Source organism: Anomalospiza imberbis, chromosome 3, assembly GCF_031753505.1.
Source record: "Anomalospiza imberbis isolate Cuckoo-Finch-1a 21T00152 chromosome 3, ASM3175350v1, whole genome shotgun sequence".
Taxonomy (NCBI): Eukaryota; Metazoa; Chordata; class Aves; order Passeriformes; family Viduidae; genus Anomalospiza; species Anomalospiza imberbis.
The window spans coordinates 3,830,743-3,846,303 of record NC_089683.1 but is presented as its reverse complement, the minus strand read 5'-3'; positions in this window follow the sequence as shown (position 1 = coordinate 3,846,303).

Sequence of the window (15,561 nt, the reverse complement as noted above, 5' to 3'; positions counted from 1 at the left end):
CTGCTTCCAAGACACCCCCTCATAAAGTGCATAGAGCCACTTGTAGAAGCTATATATGCATTAGAATCCCAGAATCACAGAATGGTTTGGGTGGGAAGGGACCTTAAAAATCATCTTGTTCCAACCCCCTGCCATGGACAGGAGCACCTTCCACTACCCCAGGTTCCTCCAAGCCCACCCAACCTGTCCTTGAACACTTCCAGGGATGGGGCAGCCACAGCTTCTCTGGAAAACCTGTGCCAGGGCTTCCCCACCCTCTGATTAAAGTATTTCTTCCTGACTTCTAATCTAAACCCGTCTTCTCTCAGATAAACCTATTCCCCCTTGGCCCATAACTATCTGCCCACAGAAAAAGGCCCTCTTTCTCCTTTTTATAAACCCTTTAAATGTCTCTCTAGAACCTCCTCTTTTCCACTGTGTCATTAATAAACACTCAGTTTGACTCTTACTTTGCTGTTTCACTGGTGCCCAGTTCACAGGGTGACCAAGCAGAGGATAACATTGATTTTGGACTTTGGGCTCAACTGCTGGGTGGCTCACTGTGGGTGAGGGGCTGTATTTTGTGGCTTTAGGCTCGTGCCTGCTGCAAAACCATCACCCCAACGGCCAGTAGCTCTGGTCAGCTCAGCAGGTTTGTTTGCTGTGGAAGAATAAGCAACCACATGTCTTGCTGTAGACCCCTGAACTCCTGTTTTATAGCAACAGTCAGACTTCAGGTTTTTCTAGAGTCCATGGAGCTCCAAAAAGCTAATCAGGACCCATTTACATGCTTTTAAAATTTATCCTTGAGACCAGTGGAAATTACAGTGAACTGCAAATAAGAGACCCAGGAAAATCCTGTGCACACGTGAGGTTCATCCTCTCTGCTGTCCCCAGAGGAGAGGGTGGGTGGTATCTGTATGTGCTGCCTGCCCAGGACAGTGCTGGAGTCACATTCCTGGAGGGATTTAAAAGCCCTGTGGATGTGGCACTTGGGGACATGGGCTACTGGTAATCCTGGCAGTGCTGGGGGAACAATTGGACTTTTCACCCATCCCCAACAAGCTTCAGCCTGGGCTTTGGCGTTTTGCCTTCCAGCAGTTTTGCATCTGTGGTTGCATATTCTGGGTGACTGTTTGCATGTTGAGACCTGGAGATGAGTGAAGACCACAACATGTTTTATTTGCAGCAGAGAAACTAAACCAGGCCTTTCTGAGAAGAATTTCAGAGTTAATTTCATTTTTTGCTCCTTCATTTACTGCTCCTTCTCCTCTGCACCCATCAGATTAATGAGAATCCCATGGGATGGGGACTCAACAGATTTCAGTTGGAGTTCTTGGGTGGCAGTTCTGAAGTGCTGTTGAAGGGACAGCAAGAGTAGAAACACAAACTGTGGTGTGCAGAGTTGTGGTAAATGGTTACTGCCCATCCCCAGCCCCATTTCTGGGACTGCTGCATCCTCAGACCTCAAAAAAATGTGTGGAAAGGCTCATGCAATGGGGTAAACAAGTCCTGGAGGGTCTGAGCTTGCAGAGGTCCTACCTGGACCAACTACTTCATGCACTGAAGCTGTTTTGCTTTTGCCTCTTCCTCTTCAGCCTCCCCTGCCCGAGGTGGGCCGGCTGCTCTCTCTGCACAGCGAGTGGCCAGGGTTTCGTCTCAGTCATCATTTCTATTGTTATCTGCCCATTATCTGATCCTCTCCCAGGCTGGGCCAGGAAACATCCTTCTGTCTCTGTCTTCAACGGCGCTCCATCCTCTTCCTCCTTGGAGAAGACAAAAGCAAAACAAGTGCATAATGAATCAGACGTTTCCCTTCTCGCTTCGCCCCTTATTTCCCCCTCTCATTTTTCACACAGGCCAATTTCTGCCTTTTCCCTCCTGTTTGTTTGGGATGTGCTCAGCATCCCGGGGAGTCTGGCTGGCTCCTCTCGGAGTCAGCGGGAGTTCAGCAGTGGGTAAGGCTGATAGGGCTCCTCCGGCCCCCACTGCGTCCTCAAACGTCTGCAAGAAGCTTGGCCTCCTGACACCGGGGCATGGGATCAACTCCAGGCCAAGCTGGAGGTTCATGAGGGTTCAGGAAAGCAACTGGACAGTTGGGTGGAGGGAAAATGTTCTATGGAGGGCGATTAAACATAAGATCAGCTTATCCAGCTCAGGATGTCATGCAGCAGAAACGCACTAAAGGCTAGATGAGGGTACTGGGGAAGCGTTGCTCTGTCCTTGCCCTCATTTTGTATTTCTCCATAGCATTCCTGGAGGAGAGGTGGGACACTCACCTCTGTGCATTCCATTCCATGGGTTCTGTTTCAGCTCTAGAACAAGATGGGGCAAAGCTCTGCCCGTGAAGCTCAGCATTCCTTCACCTCCAGTGATGTTTCACATTTGCAGTTCCAAACCAACACTGGGTCCCACATCCAGCATTCAGTGGGATTCTGCTTCTAAGCCAGGTGGTTCTGGTCTTCCCTGGACCTGGTCAGAGTAGGAGTTCTGAGGACCTGTAAAGAAAGCTCCCCTGAAACACCCACACCAGTCCCCATCTGAGCAACCTCTCCCCCTCCTTCACCTCTCCCCGCCACCCAGCAGTGCTGCAATTTGGCTCTCCTGTTAGTAAGTCAGCTTTTCTTAAGAGCCTGATTTTCAGCCCAGGGTCAGCACTGCTGTGGGCTTGGTTGTGTCTTCCAGGTAGGGGTCAGGTCTTTGGAAGTTCAGCTGCTTTCTGGGGAGCTCATCTGCAGGTTGGCCAAGGGCAAAGGCCATTGGCAAAGACTTTGATGTCATTGGCGTGGGTGATGTGGGTCAGTGCCAGTGGGTGTTCCTGACTCCATTTCCATGACTGGGGGAAAGACAAGAATCTGTAGGGAGTGATCCCAGTCCTAAAACTTTCCCACTCTTTTCAGAAAATGGAGGTGAAAAACAAGACACACCCCAGATAGATGAGTTCCCCCAAATACAGATTCTGCAGTGATTTTTTGTTATCAGTTTTCACTGTAAATAGAAAGGAACAAAACATAGAATAATTAAGGTTGGAAAAGACCTCAAACATGACCAAGTTCAACCTTTCACCCATCACCACTATGCCCACTGAATCATGTCCTGAAGTGCCATGTCTGCTTGTTTTTTGAACATTTCCAGGGATGGTGACTCCACCATTTCCCTGGGCAGCCTGTTCCAATGCTTTATCTCTCTTACAGCAAAGAAATTTTTCCTGATAACCAACCTGAACATCTCCTGGCATAGCTTGAGGCTGTTTCCCCTTGCCCTCTCTCTTGTTCCCTGGGAGAAGAGGCCAAATCTCAGAATGTAGAAAGGAAAGAGGAAAACATCCTTATTTCTTTACCTTTATAAAACACCCTGACTCTTTTCCTGTCATTACTAACCAGGCCACATGGCCGAGACCAGAAGGATGATCTCTCAGTGGATGCTGGGATAGTTAGTTTGGGGTTAGGCACTGAGAGACCCACATTGCTGCTTTAGAGAAGATCCTGAAAAATGAGAAAGGGCGTGGAAAAAGGGCTGCAGACATTATCTGAAGAGTGAAGAGCAAACCTTGTCATGGCAGACTCAGAAAGCTTGGTCTGGTTAGCTTATTGGAAAAGCAGGTGGTAAAGTGACTGGAGAAGAACTTCTTGGGGAGAAAAATGCCTGGTGATAAAAGTGTCTTTAATCTAGCAAAACAAGGCCTTCCTTGGCTGCAAAGCAGAGCCAAACCACCCAGGCTTGTGGTTGCTGCAATGGGAAATTAATCACTTGGTTAACCCAGGTTCTTCATCCTTGGATATCTTTAAATTGGGAGCAGATGCCTTCCTGGAAGCAATGTTTCAGTCAGGTGCAAGCTGCTGAGTTACAGGCAGGAGCTGCACCTGAATATCACACTCAGAGTGCTGAAATGAGACAGGATGAGCTCTGATGGATGGAGATTCCAGCTGGATTTGTTTCAGCAGCTCTGGAAGGACTGCAAAGGGAGATCTGGCACTGCCTTGCTTACTGGTTTATGAGAGTTATGAGGTTTCTTCCTGGTTTGGGGACACAGCCCTTATTCCTGTCTGAGAGCTTCTGACTGGGGTGAGGCAATGGCTCAGCAAATCAAGGTGATGGGGAAACCAGAGTGAGAATCACAGAATCATCAGGGTTGGAAGAGACTTTCAATCTAGCCCAATTAGAATTTCCACTGGGAAATCTTGGAGTAGTCCAGGAAATGTTTCTGCTTACGAAGACAGTCTGGGAGAGCTGAGGGTGTTCTGCCTGGAGAAGAAAAAGCTCCAGGGAGAGACCTCAGAGCCCCTTCCAGTGCCTAAAGAGGCTCCAGGAGAGCTGGAGAGGGACTTTGAGCAAGGGCCTGAAAGACAGGACAAGGGGAAACGGCTTCCAACTGCCAGAGGGCAGGGATAGATGGGATATTGGAATCCTTCCCTGTGAGGGTGGTGAGGCCCTGGCACAGGGTGCCCAGAGAAGCTGTGGCTGCCCCTGCATTCCTGGAAGTGTCCAAGGCTGGATGTGGCTTGGAGCAACCTGGGATAGTGGAAGGTGACCCTGCCCATGGCCAGGGAGTTGGAGCTAGGTGACATGTAATGTCCTTTCCAACCCAAATAATTCTTTCACTCTATGTTTTTTCATGCTTTTCTGCTGGTGTTCTTACATTCTTTATCCTTCTGGGTGTGCAGGTCATAAGCAAACAGGGAGGCTGTTGGATTTAGTACTTCATCTCTTCAAAATGGAATTGTCCTTTCTTTAATACTTACCCTGTTCTTCCTTCTTTTGGTTGTTTGTTTTTCTTTTTGAAGGCATGTTTCACTCCCAGCTGTTTCATTATCAATGTTCAGTTTTCTCACTGAGCAGAATTTACAGGAGAGACTTTCAACAAATATGTGGCTTGAAAAATGCTTTTTCTGAGCTTTGCCTGCCATTCTGAGCAAGAGTCTCTGTTGGGGAGAGCCAGCAGCAGCTAAAAAGGGTTTAAAAACCCCAATTAGACCACAGCCTGCAAGGTGTGAACATCAAGAAGGCAGCTGCATTGAATTCTGAGAAAATCTTCAGCAATGGAGGAATAAAAAGTGAACAGGGCTGAAGGATGTTGTGACAGGTAGGGGACCTTGAAAAACTCAGTCCAAACACTGGATCAAAACTCCATAACCTTTCCTCCTTGTGCAGCCTGTTCTTGTAAACCACTGGGGATGGAGACACTGTTCTTCCTCTCTCCTCTCTCTGCAGACAGGGAAATGAGGGACATATCACATTTACCCCATGCCTTATCTAGAACTGAACACTCCATGTCCTTCAGCTGCTCCTCACTGTCTGTGTTTTTCACTCTTCTCCTCATCCTTGTTGCTGTTTCCTGCATTTCCCCCACTTCCTCCTATAAATCCATGTGGTGCCCAAGCTGGACCCTGTGCTGGACCTCCTCAATCCCAGGTTTTGGACCAATTTAAGCATCTCAGTGTGGAATAAAAGCCTTTTGCTCCAGCTGATTGATGCTCATTCTCTGATCTGCAATACAGATCCCCTTCTGCTCCTGCTCTGCTCTCCTGTGGTTGGTCACCATCAATCCCTTCCTATTGCATGCAGGATCTCTTTCCTAAATCCATCTTTTCCTCCCAAAATTTTGTTCGTGGAGATTACCCTGTACTCTTACAAACAGTCTGCCTCCAGGAATTTTTATACCAATATGGGGATACTGTGTTCTCTTCTTGACCAATTTCCCACACTCCCACAGCACCGGTGGTGATCCAAACCTTTTGGAGGTCAGACCAGCCCCATCCATATGAGATGGAGGTGGGCTCCCAACCCTCTGGGGCGTCAAGGATTTCATTCCCTGGGTACACAGCCCTTGGCCCAGCAGGGAGGGGCTGCAGCCTCCTACACAGAGCAAGGCCCTAATATCTTTCATTGCATGGCAGGAGAGGAAAAAAAACTCTATCCATTCATTCTGAGCAGGTTTTCCAGCCCCTCCCATCTTGACCCTGATTGCTTATCAGCTGAGATATGTTTATCCTAAATCTTTCTTTTCTCCTTTTCGTGTCTCCCCCTCCACCTCTCCCTTTCCTGCTTTTTCTCCCACTGTTTCTCCCAGCAGCCCACATGCATACCCCATTCCCAAGGCCAGGGCTGAGCTTGCAGAGGAGTGAAGCTTCAGACTAAACTTTAATTTGCATGCTCCCTCTCTCAAGGGCACCCAGCATTTTTTTGGCTGTTGTTCACCACAGAACTGGAAGGTTCTGGTTTGTGCCACTGTCGATCGAGACAGCACCAGTGTAATTACAGCATGTTCCCTCCCTGTGGAATTCAGGAGAGACCAGCTCCTTTTATAGCCTGGCCAGAGCCCCTCTGAGGGGCTGCTCTTGTGCCTCCTTTATACCCTCTGTCCCCGGACTGGCGTAAAAGTGCTGCAGCGTTGACCTCAAGCCCTGCAGGTCCTCTAAGTGGTTCCTAGAAAACCCTCCTGGCATTTTGCCCACGGGGTACAGTCACAGCTCTGCCCTGGGAGGGCTATGCTGGTGCTGGTCTGCATGTCTGCAAAGTCCCTGCTGCTGCAGACACTATTCGGAGACTAGGTCCTTAAAAAAATCAGATTATGGCTTAGATACATGCTTTAGTGCTGGACTTGGCAGTGCTGGGTTTGTGATTGGACTCAGTCTTAGAGGGCTTTTCCAGCCTGAATGGTTCTGTGATTCTTTACAGTGTGAACTGCCCAGTTGTGCACATCTCCTGTTTACAGGAGCTCTATTCCTATCACTTCCTAGAGAATCCAGGAGCCCTTTTCCTCAGTGGAGTTTTTGCCCATGCCAGGGCAGATGTTAGGATGCAGATCAGGAGCCACCCTCCCTGCAATGATCTCCTGCCAGAGCAGTAGTGCTGGTAGGAAAGAGGCAAGGGGTGGGTTGAGAAGAGAAATCCTGCACTTTTGGTGTCTGGGAGGTGCTTGTGCTGTGGGAAATCTGGGTTTTTTGGTGTCCTGGTAGTTGACAGTTCTGGTCACAAGGATTAAATAGGGAGAAGGGAGGACATCACTTCATGCTGCTTTCCCAGCCTTTTGAACCCAACTTTCAGCCAAAATCAGACAGAAATATCAAAACATAAATGAGCATCATCTTCTCCCTATGGACCTGTGACTTCCATTCTGATGGACCTGTGATTTCCATTCTGTTTCTGTCTCTGGGAACCCATCCTCTGGTTGTCCCCATGCATCCCAGCCTGCTGCTGTTTCTCCACATTCCCAACCACTGTACAATAAAGTCAAGTGAATGCAACTCCTTCCCAACAGATATTTCACAAGGGGGATTGCCTTTCTATGAAGTCCTTTCTGCTCCTTCTGTAAGGACACAGCGTTTCAGTGAAGTCATCCTGGAGTGTTTCTCTTGGATTGCAAAAGCAGGATGTTGCAAAATCCCTGAAGACTCTGGGAGAGTAAGACTGGGTAGAAATTGAAGAGTCTTGTTCTCCTGAATTGCTTGGATGTTTTGGCTTTCCTCATCCCAAGGTCCATGAAGTGGGGACAGAGTATCTTAGGGTTGTCCAGAATGTGTGTTGTTTCCCAAGTGAGACAGATTTAGTTATCCACTGGGTAGAGTGTTGGTCTGGGAAGTGAGGTGGGATTTAAACTCTCCTCCTTGAGTGTCTTATCATGCTTCTCCCCAGCTGTGAGACAGAGGCAGTGCAAGAGTGGGATGAAGAGAGCTCTGTGTTATCACAAATAACAAGAACAAGTGGGTTTCTAATCTTGGGGATGAGATGATCTTTTCTGTCACAGGACACAGCTCCACTAATAAATAAAACAGTGCCAAACACAGACACTGGAACTTGATTGTCTCTGTCGTTGACATGGTGCTTGGCACAGTTGGCCAAGCCAGCTACTGCCACCCTAAATCTGCAAAGGGCAGAGCATAGGGATGCTGCTTCACCCAGACAGAATCCTGGTGGAACTTCCAGTCTTTGGAGGTGCCCTGTATGAACCCCCTCTGGGTGCAAGGAACATGTGGCAAAGCACAGCTGAGCCTGTTGATGCATCACTCCTCTTGTGCTGCTTCTTAGACCCTTTACATAAACATTTGCAAGTGGCCAGGGTTGGGAAAGAGCCCATGAGCAGATAGGGCTCTGCTCTGACTCTGTGCGGCTGCTCAGATGTTTTTGCCCTGCTTTTCATGCAGATGAGCTTAGGCCATGGCAGAGGTCAAACCAGCATGGGGTATCTTTAAAAAGCCCAGAGCTGAACCAGATAGCTCTTCTCAAAAGTGTTCTTTGCCCATTGTTTTTTCCATTCCTGCCATACTCAGGTCACACCAGAGTTTCTGTTTGCAGCACGTGGAAAGTACAGCAGTTGCATGTCAAAAAAATGCAAATAATAGAGAACTAGAGAAGAAAAGAGCAGATTGCACAAGGCAGTTATTGTTTATCTTGCGCTGTGGCTTGCAAGGTTGCAGAGATCCTCAGGCTGAGCTTGGATGGGGAGGAGATGTCCATTAGCTCCGTCTCCTTGATTTTCCATGTAAAGCTTTCCCCCAGCTTTGCCACTCTGGTCCCCCCAGCACTGCCCCTGCCCCCCGTCCCATTAGGACCCAGCGGGCTGTCGGAAGCTTAATGGAAGAGAGAGCTTTCATCCATCACAGACCTTGAAGAGTTCAGCGAGGCAGAGCCATCACAGAGGAGAAACATTCCTCCGCGAATCCCCTCTTGTCTCTCGGGTGGGAAGGGGGAGGAGGAGGGAGAGATAAGGCCAAACTAATTTGTCTTTTTTAATTGGTTCAGAATACTTGAACGAAAGCTGGTTTGTTATCCTTGGCTTTGCTCTGGCAGGCGTCCAGGATGTAGGGCAGGGCCGGAGGCTTCTGAAGAGTTAACCTCTTCTAAATATCCTATTAGGATCCTCTCCATTTAGTGTAAGGACGATGTAAGCAGAGTCAGAGTGGGAGGGCCTCTTCGGCTTTCTTTTTTCCCTTTTTCTGGTGGCAACTCATCTTTGGAAGAGACACTGGAACACACAGAACAGCAAAGGCCTGAGGGTGAAAATCTGCTGGTCAAATTTTGCTGTATGCACTGTAAGCATCCAGAGCTGAGCTAATCACCCTGAGCTCACTTTGTAGTCAGAGAAGAGAGACACGCACTTGCTGAGGGACAACTGAGTCAGACTAAGGCAGGATCTGAAAGAGGTCAAATGATTCAGACCTGGAGTGACTGGAAAGGGAGAATAGAATGGTTTGGGTTGGAATCATAGGATCACAGAATGGGCTGGGATGGAAGGGACCTTAAAAACTATCTTGTTCCAACTCCAAGGCATTTTTTCCTCAGGATGTTTACATTTATCTGGTGTCACACAGATGTGACAACAGATCTGTTGGGAGGCCTGTGCAGGTCTTGGAGAGCAGCCGGAGGGTGAGGGCATCTAAAATGGCACCTGATGTCAATGGATCAATTTGATGAAGTTACTGTGGCTGACTCGGGCTCTGGATGTCTGGCCTTAGTTGCTCATGTCTTGTATACAGAGTTGTGAAGAATCAAGGAATCATAGAATGATCTGGGTTGGAGGGGACCTTAAAAATCATCCATTCCAATCCTCCTGCCCTTAGCAGGGACACCTTCCACTAGAGCAGGTTAAGAAGTGGCATCAAAGTCAGGTTTGGGGTCAGGTTGACTGGTGATCCACGATTTCTGTTGAGTGACCTGTTTGTTGTAAAAGAGAGATCACCAAATCCTTTAAAACAAACTCAAAGGCATATTTACAAGATTGTTTAGGCATGAACTCCACCTTCATCAGTCTTTGTGCTCATGATGTCTGACAGACAAAGTGGTGAAACTCACTTCCTTGAAGGGTCCCAAATGTACCTTTCATGAAGATGGATGGCGTGGGCCAGGCTGGTCCATGGGCTTGGAGCAACCTGAGCAAGTGGAAGGTGTCCCTGCCCATGGCAGGGGGTTGGAGCAAGTTGAGCTTTAGAGCCCCTTCCATCCCAAACCATTCAATGATTTTATGTGTATGGAGCTGAGTTCAGGACAGTGCTGGTGGATCTTAGAAAAACCCTGGACTTTTCCAGGGCTCCTCACACACCCAACTGAGGTCCAGCAAGAGGCATTCCGCAGAAAACCGGTGATGCCTCACACTTTGGCTTACTCCTGTGCTCAGAGGGGTGAATCCTTTTTTTGCAGAGGGTTGCAGTCCCAGGTCAAGGCCTGTGCCCTCCACATGTCTGGGAGCATCAGATTTTCTTTGGTCTCTGACAGCATTACTGCAAAGTAATTTCTCTCTCTAGGCTGTGCAACTTTGGCAGGGGAAGAGGTGAGAGGCAGAGTCCAGCAGCTCTGACAGACAGTTTGCGAGGTCCAAGGGTTAATTCTGTGCTCCGTTATAAATTTCCCTTTGTAGAGCTGCCAGGCCTAATTGATTTAGGAGCCAAATTCCCATTTCTCAAAGAAGACTTATCTGGACTTGCAAAAAGTGGATCTTGCTTTCAACCCCAAAGCAGGAGAGTTAATGTGTGTTCTACATGTCCTGCCAGCTTAAATCATGTTAATTAACAATGTCATTTAATTCATAGAAATGCCTGATTCCTTTTTTGTTTTTTTTTTTTTTTCAGAACCCCATATTGCCATCAAAACCCATCATGTAGGCAGTTTAGTTGCATTCCTCAGCCTGATGGAAAGGAAACCTACCTTGTAGGGGGGTTGTTTATACAAATAAAAGCCTACAAAGTGAGAAAGGGAAAAATGTCCTGGAGAAATATATCCAAGACTGGAATGGTACAGCCAGGGCTGTGTTTGCCAGGGCTGGAAATCCCTGCTCCTTTTTTCATTGATGGAATTTCCTGGAGTTCACCCTGTGTGATCCAAGTAACACCATCACAAACCAGTCCCAGCGCCTGGGTTTTGCTTTTCCCTGAGGTTTTAATCAGCTCTTTTGACAGATGCAGGTACAGAGGGGGTGGCCCTGCAGCCAGATACTTCTGTGGGTGCCCCTAGAAATGGGTCTTGTTCCAAAAGTCCCAAGATGCCTGGGGCAAGTCCCATCCCATGGCAGCTGCCACAACCCCAGCCAAGGATCAAAGAACCCCAGGAGTGAAGGGGCTCCTTGAGGGCATCTCCCCTCTCCTCCTGCTCCAAGGCAGTCAGTACTGCCCTGATCACCCTTGCCAGGGCTGTTCTGAACAATGCTGAGTTTCCCAGGCAGTTTTTCCTTCCCACATTTCCCTGTCCTTGCCATTAAAAGTCCCTTCCCTCCCTTCTTTTACCTCTCATGAAGGAATGTCACTCCTCAAGTGTCCCTGCAGACTAACCAATTTCACTGCTCCCTCCTTAATCTGATTTTCCTGCTCCTTTAGTCATTCTCTTGGCATTTTTTTGGGCTGTCCCCAGTCTGACCCCTCTTTCCCTTGAAGCCTGGAGGGGGGCCCAGTGCTCCAGCTGAGACCTTCCCAGCACCAAGGAGATAACTCCAGAGCTCACTTCAAAGATAATGCCATAACTCCACGGAGCTTCCCAATGGCTCAGACACTTCCCAGAGGTTGGGAAGAGGAGTTTCCATTATGAAAGGAGACAGAGGAAGGCAGATCTGACACCCACATTCTGGTGTCTACATCCACCTGGCCAAGCCTCGGGTTCTGCTGCTGAGGGGAGAGAGGAGCTGTGATGGCTCCATCAATACTGGGGTGGGATTTGGTTGTCACAGGGGTGTCTAAGGTTGTTTTAGTCTGAGGTCCTGCTGCTATCTGGCCTTCTGTTGACATCTCAGGTGCTTTCAGACTTTCCCAGTGCCTCTGTTCAGCCAACTGAATCCAACTGAATCGTAATTAAGGGAATAAAGGAAACGTAAAGGGAATATACAGGGAATTGATACATCCAGATCACTCAAAGACATTGACCTGGGGAAATTTATTAGTCTTAATCCACAAGTGAGTACTTACTTGGCATGCCAAGTCTCACAGCCTCCCTTGCTGTTTCACATCTCCCTACTCCATTCCCATCACTTTTCCCTTTTCCCTGCTCAGTGGAGGCATTGCAGGACCCCTTCCCTCTCCATCCCTGAGCATCCCCTGGGAGCAGAGCACTGAAACATCTGAAAGAGACCCCAATACTTGGGATTTGAGCCTCGTACAGAGGAAAGGGATGGTAAAACACCTTCCGTCAACTCCCCTCTCCCTGCTGAGCTTTGCCTGGAGAGGAGCTGTCTCCTCTGGCCTGGGGATGTGCTGGAGGCTGAGCAGAGCCCTTTCCTTCATGGAAACCCCCCTTCCCCTTTCCATGGCTCTCAGAGCCGGGCACCCCCAGCCCTGGGAGGGCTCTGACAGTAACCATGCCACGGGGGCTGTCAGTCAGAGCAACGTTGGGCAGTGTCAGCCACAGTTCGCTGTAATCTCCCGGGGGGAGAGCGGTGCCAGAAGTGACAGCTACCTTTATCCACATCCCAGGGATATAAACAATATCCTGGAATAATGACAGGGGGAGCATAAGCATCAATATCCTTCAGCTGCTTCTCCCCCCTCTCTCTCCACTCTGGAGTATGTTCCTGAAAAGCCTCGTTTCCTAATACCTGAGGTTTCTTTGCTTATTAGCCTTATCTGCTGGAGCAAAGTACCTCGGTGAAAGACATTTTTTGGTGACATTTTTCAGAATGTTTTTGTAATCCTTGCATTTATAGGCAAAGACAAGGAGATCAAAGCTGCCCAGGGTTTATAAAGCATGTCAGGCTGAAAGTTTGACATCAATTAGAGTGATATACACGTTGTCCAGATTTATGAGAAAACACTGATTTGGCCCCATCTCCTGCCCCCCAATCAGTGAAACTTTTTGCAGTGACTTGCATCTCTTTTCAGGGCCTGCTGATGAGTGATCAGGGATCTGTGGCCCAGTGCCCAGTGGCTCTTCCCAGCTGGAATCCTGCATGCACTGAGTTGGCCAGACTCAGCTGCTTCCATTCACTCTGCCCATGGCACTGCAGTGGCAGCAGTCAGAAATTATTCACTTGAAGTGTGTTTGAAAGGGGAAAGGGGTTGTAGGACTGAGAATTTAGTTTTCCTCTTAATGCTCTTCTGCTTAATGTTTTTTTGTGGTGTGTCTTCTTATGCTTTCTTTTGCAGTAGAAATGACTATCACCAGAAGGAATGGCTGAAAAATGTAAATCCTTCATGGTTTGGTTGCAAGTGGACACATTCCCTCTAGAAAGGCAACTGAGGGATTTGCTAATGAGAGAGGTTTGGGTCCCCATCCCTACCACATCCCAGTCTGGATACCCTCTCTGTGACACAGCAGGGAAGGGGCAGGGGAGCCTCATGGTTGAGTTGTTCAGGAGAAAATAAGAGATTTCAGTTCACAGCCTCTCTCCGGCTCAGGAAAACGAAACTGAAATCATCTGGGTCCCAGAGAGGAGGCATGACCTTCTCTTCAGCCCTCTTGCTGAAGGCGGCTGAGTCTGTAAGAAAAAATAAGTGACTTGTAGAGCGTGAAGGTAACGGAGGGGAGGGAAGGCTGTGGCTTTCATCTTCAGTCTGCTCCCCTGCACAGGTGGCTGTGCTGTCCTTGCTTTTGCCTTGATACAGTGACATGGTGGGGATGGAGCTGGAGTCTGAGTTATAGGCACAGACTCCCTCTCTTGTGATTTTCTGGGATTTGCACAAAGAATCACGGAAAAGTTTGGGTTGGAAGGGACATTAATTGGTCATCTAGTCTGGTCTTCTTGCAATAAACCAGGACACCTTCCACTATCCCAGGCTGCTCCTAACCCTGTCCAGCCTGGCCTTGGACACTTCCAGGGATTCTGGGGCAGCCCCAACTTCTCTGGGCACCCTGTGCCAGGGCTTCCTCACCCTCACTGTAAAAAATTTCTTCCTTATATCTAGTCAAAATACAGCCTCTTTTAGTTTAAAATCATCACTCTATGTCACAACAAGCCCTACTAAAATTTTGTCACCACTCGTGCAAGGTGATTGTGATTAGCAAATCCTGACCTGAAGGAACATCTTGAAAAACATTTCTGGGGCTCAGCTGTGTGTTTTGCAGATCCCCTGCCTTTGGGAATTTAGTCCAGGGAGAAGATCTGAAATGCCAGGAGAAAGTCAGCTTTCCCCCAGGAAAGTCCCTAGACATGGATTTGGAAGCAATGGAGCTGTGTATGTATCTGTTGTGCAGATTTCATTTACCTCTGGTGTCTGGACAGGCAGCAAATCCCATAGGATCATTTACCTCTGCATGGCTGGAGCAAATACAAAAGCAGTCCTGAATATCTGGGAGCCTAAAAAAAGGTTCTGGATTTAAAAATGGCCAAAGTGAAGGCAGGGTAGGGGATGAGGATAATAAATGCAAATTGGAGAGCTTATCCCTAAATTAGACCTCTCTTCCATCTCATTTCCCCTGCTGCCTTTCAGATATCCTCCCAGTGTTTCCTGGCAGTCCCTCCACATTTTTAACATCCAAATTTTCCTCATTTACCCCAGCGTTCACTGCTCTTCCTGTGTCTTGTGACCGAGGGTTGATTGTAATGGACGTTGTTCCTCCAGAGCAAACCAGGAGCTGATTGTCCCTTTAACCCTCCCGGAACACAGAAATCCACCCAAACCAAGGAATTCTCCCAAAGCACCTATGGCAATTAGAAATGTAGTTTGCTGGGTGGAGGGAACAAAAGGTGAAGATTTCAGCAGGGATGTTTGTCCCTGTGTTGTCACAAGTTGTTCTATGCTACAACCGTGTAATGAGCAGAGAAGCTTCCACCAGGATTTTCCATTTCCTCCAAGTGAAACCCAGTGCTGCAAAGATTCTCTCAAATCTCAAGGCTCCTACACATCTCAACACCTCCTCCAGATCAGACTCCAGGTGAAGGATAAGATTTAATCAATTACTGCTTCTGCATGGAAAATATCTCAGCAAAGAGGATTTTCGGTTCCTTTTTGGCTGTCAAATATGTCCTGTGATGGTCACTGGAGGTGTCACCCAGACCCTCAGCAGTCCCTGGAAGGATTCAGCTCATGTTAGACACCTCCATCCAGCTCTCCAAGCTCCACTGACTGTGGAGCCTGGGGACTACGATGAATTCAGATGCCTAAAATCATCTTTGATAATTTCTTGGGATCCTTTGTCTCTGATGCTGAGTGCTGAGTGCTGTGTGCTGTGGTCCCATTTATCTGGGAATGATATTTGTGCTGTCCAACAAAGCCCATTCATGTGACCAAGCCTGTCTTCTGATCATCCTTTGGAGGAGCACTCTGAAAATTCATGAAGATCCATGAGTTGGCATGGCAGAGTTTGTGTCTCTGCAGCAAAGGATGCTTGAGAGGGGACCAGAATCAACATTTATGGACCAAAGAGCAGATGTGGGGCTGTCCACTGCAGCTATTGTAGGTTGAAATGAATGAAGAATCCCTACGTGACCACCTTTAATGGCTTTTTCCTAATTTCTGCAGGTATTTAGGACCTCAAGGTGTGCAGGTTTTCTGGAAAGACAGCCGGTAGTTTGTTCAGACCCCAGTGGCTCAGCACTTCCCACCTTGGGATTTTACAGTGGGAGCCAATGTTGTACCAGTGAACTGAGATGAGTGATCCAATTCACCAGGGAAAGAAATATTTGTTACAACTTCTCCTGAAGAGATTTTTCAAAGGTTGTCTTTA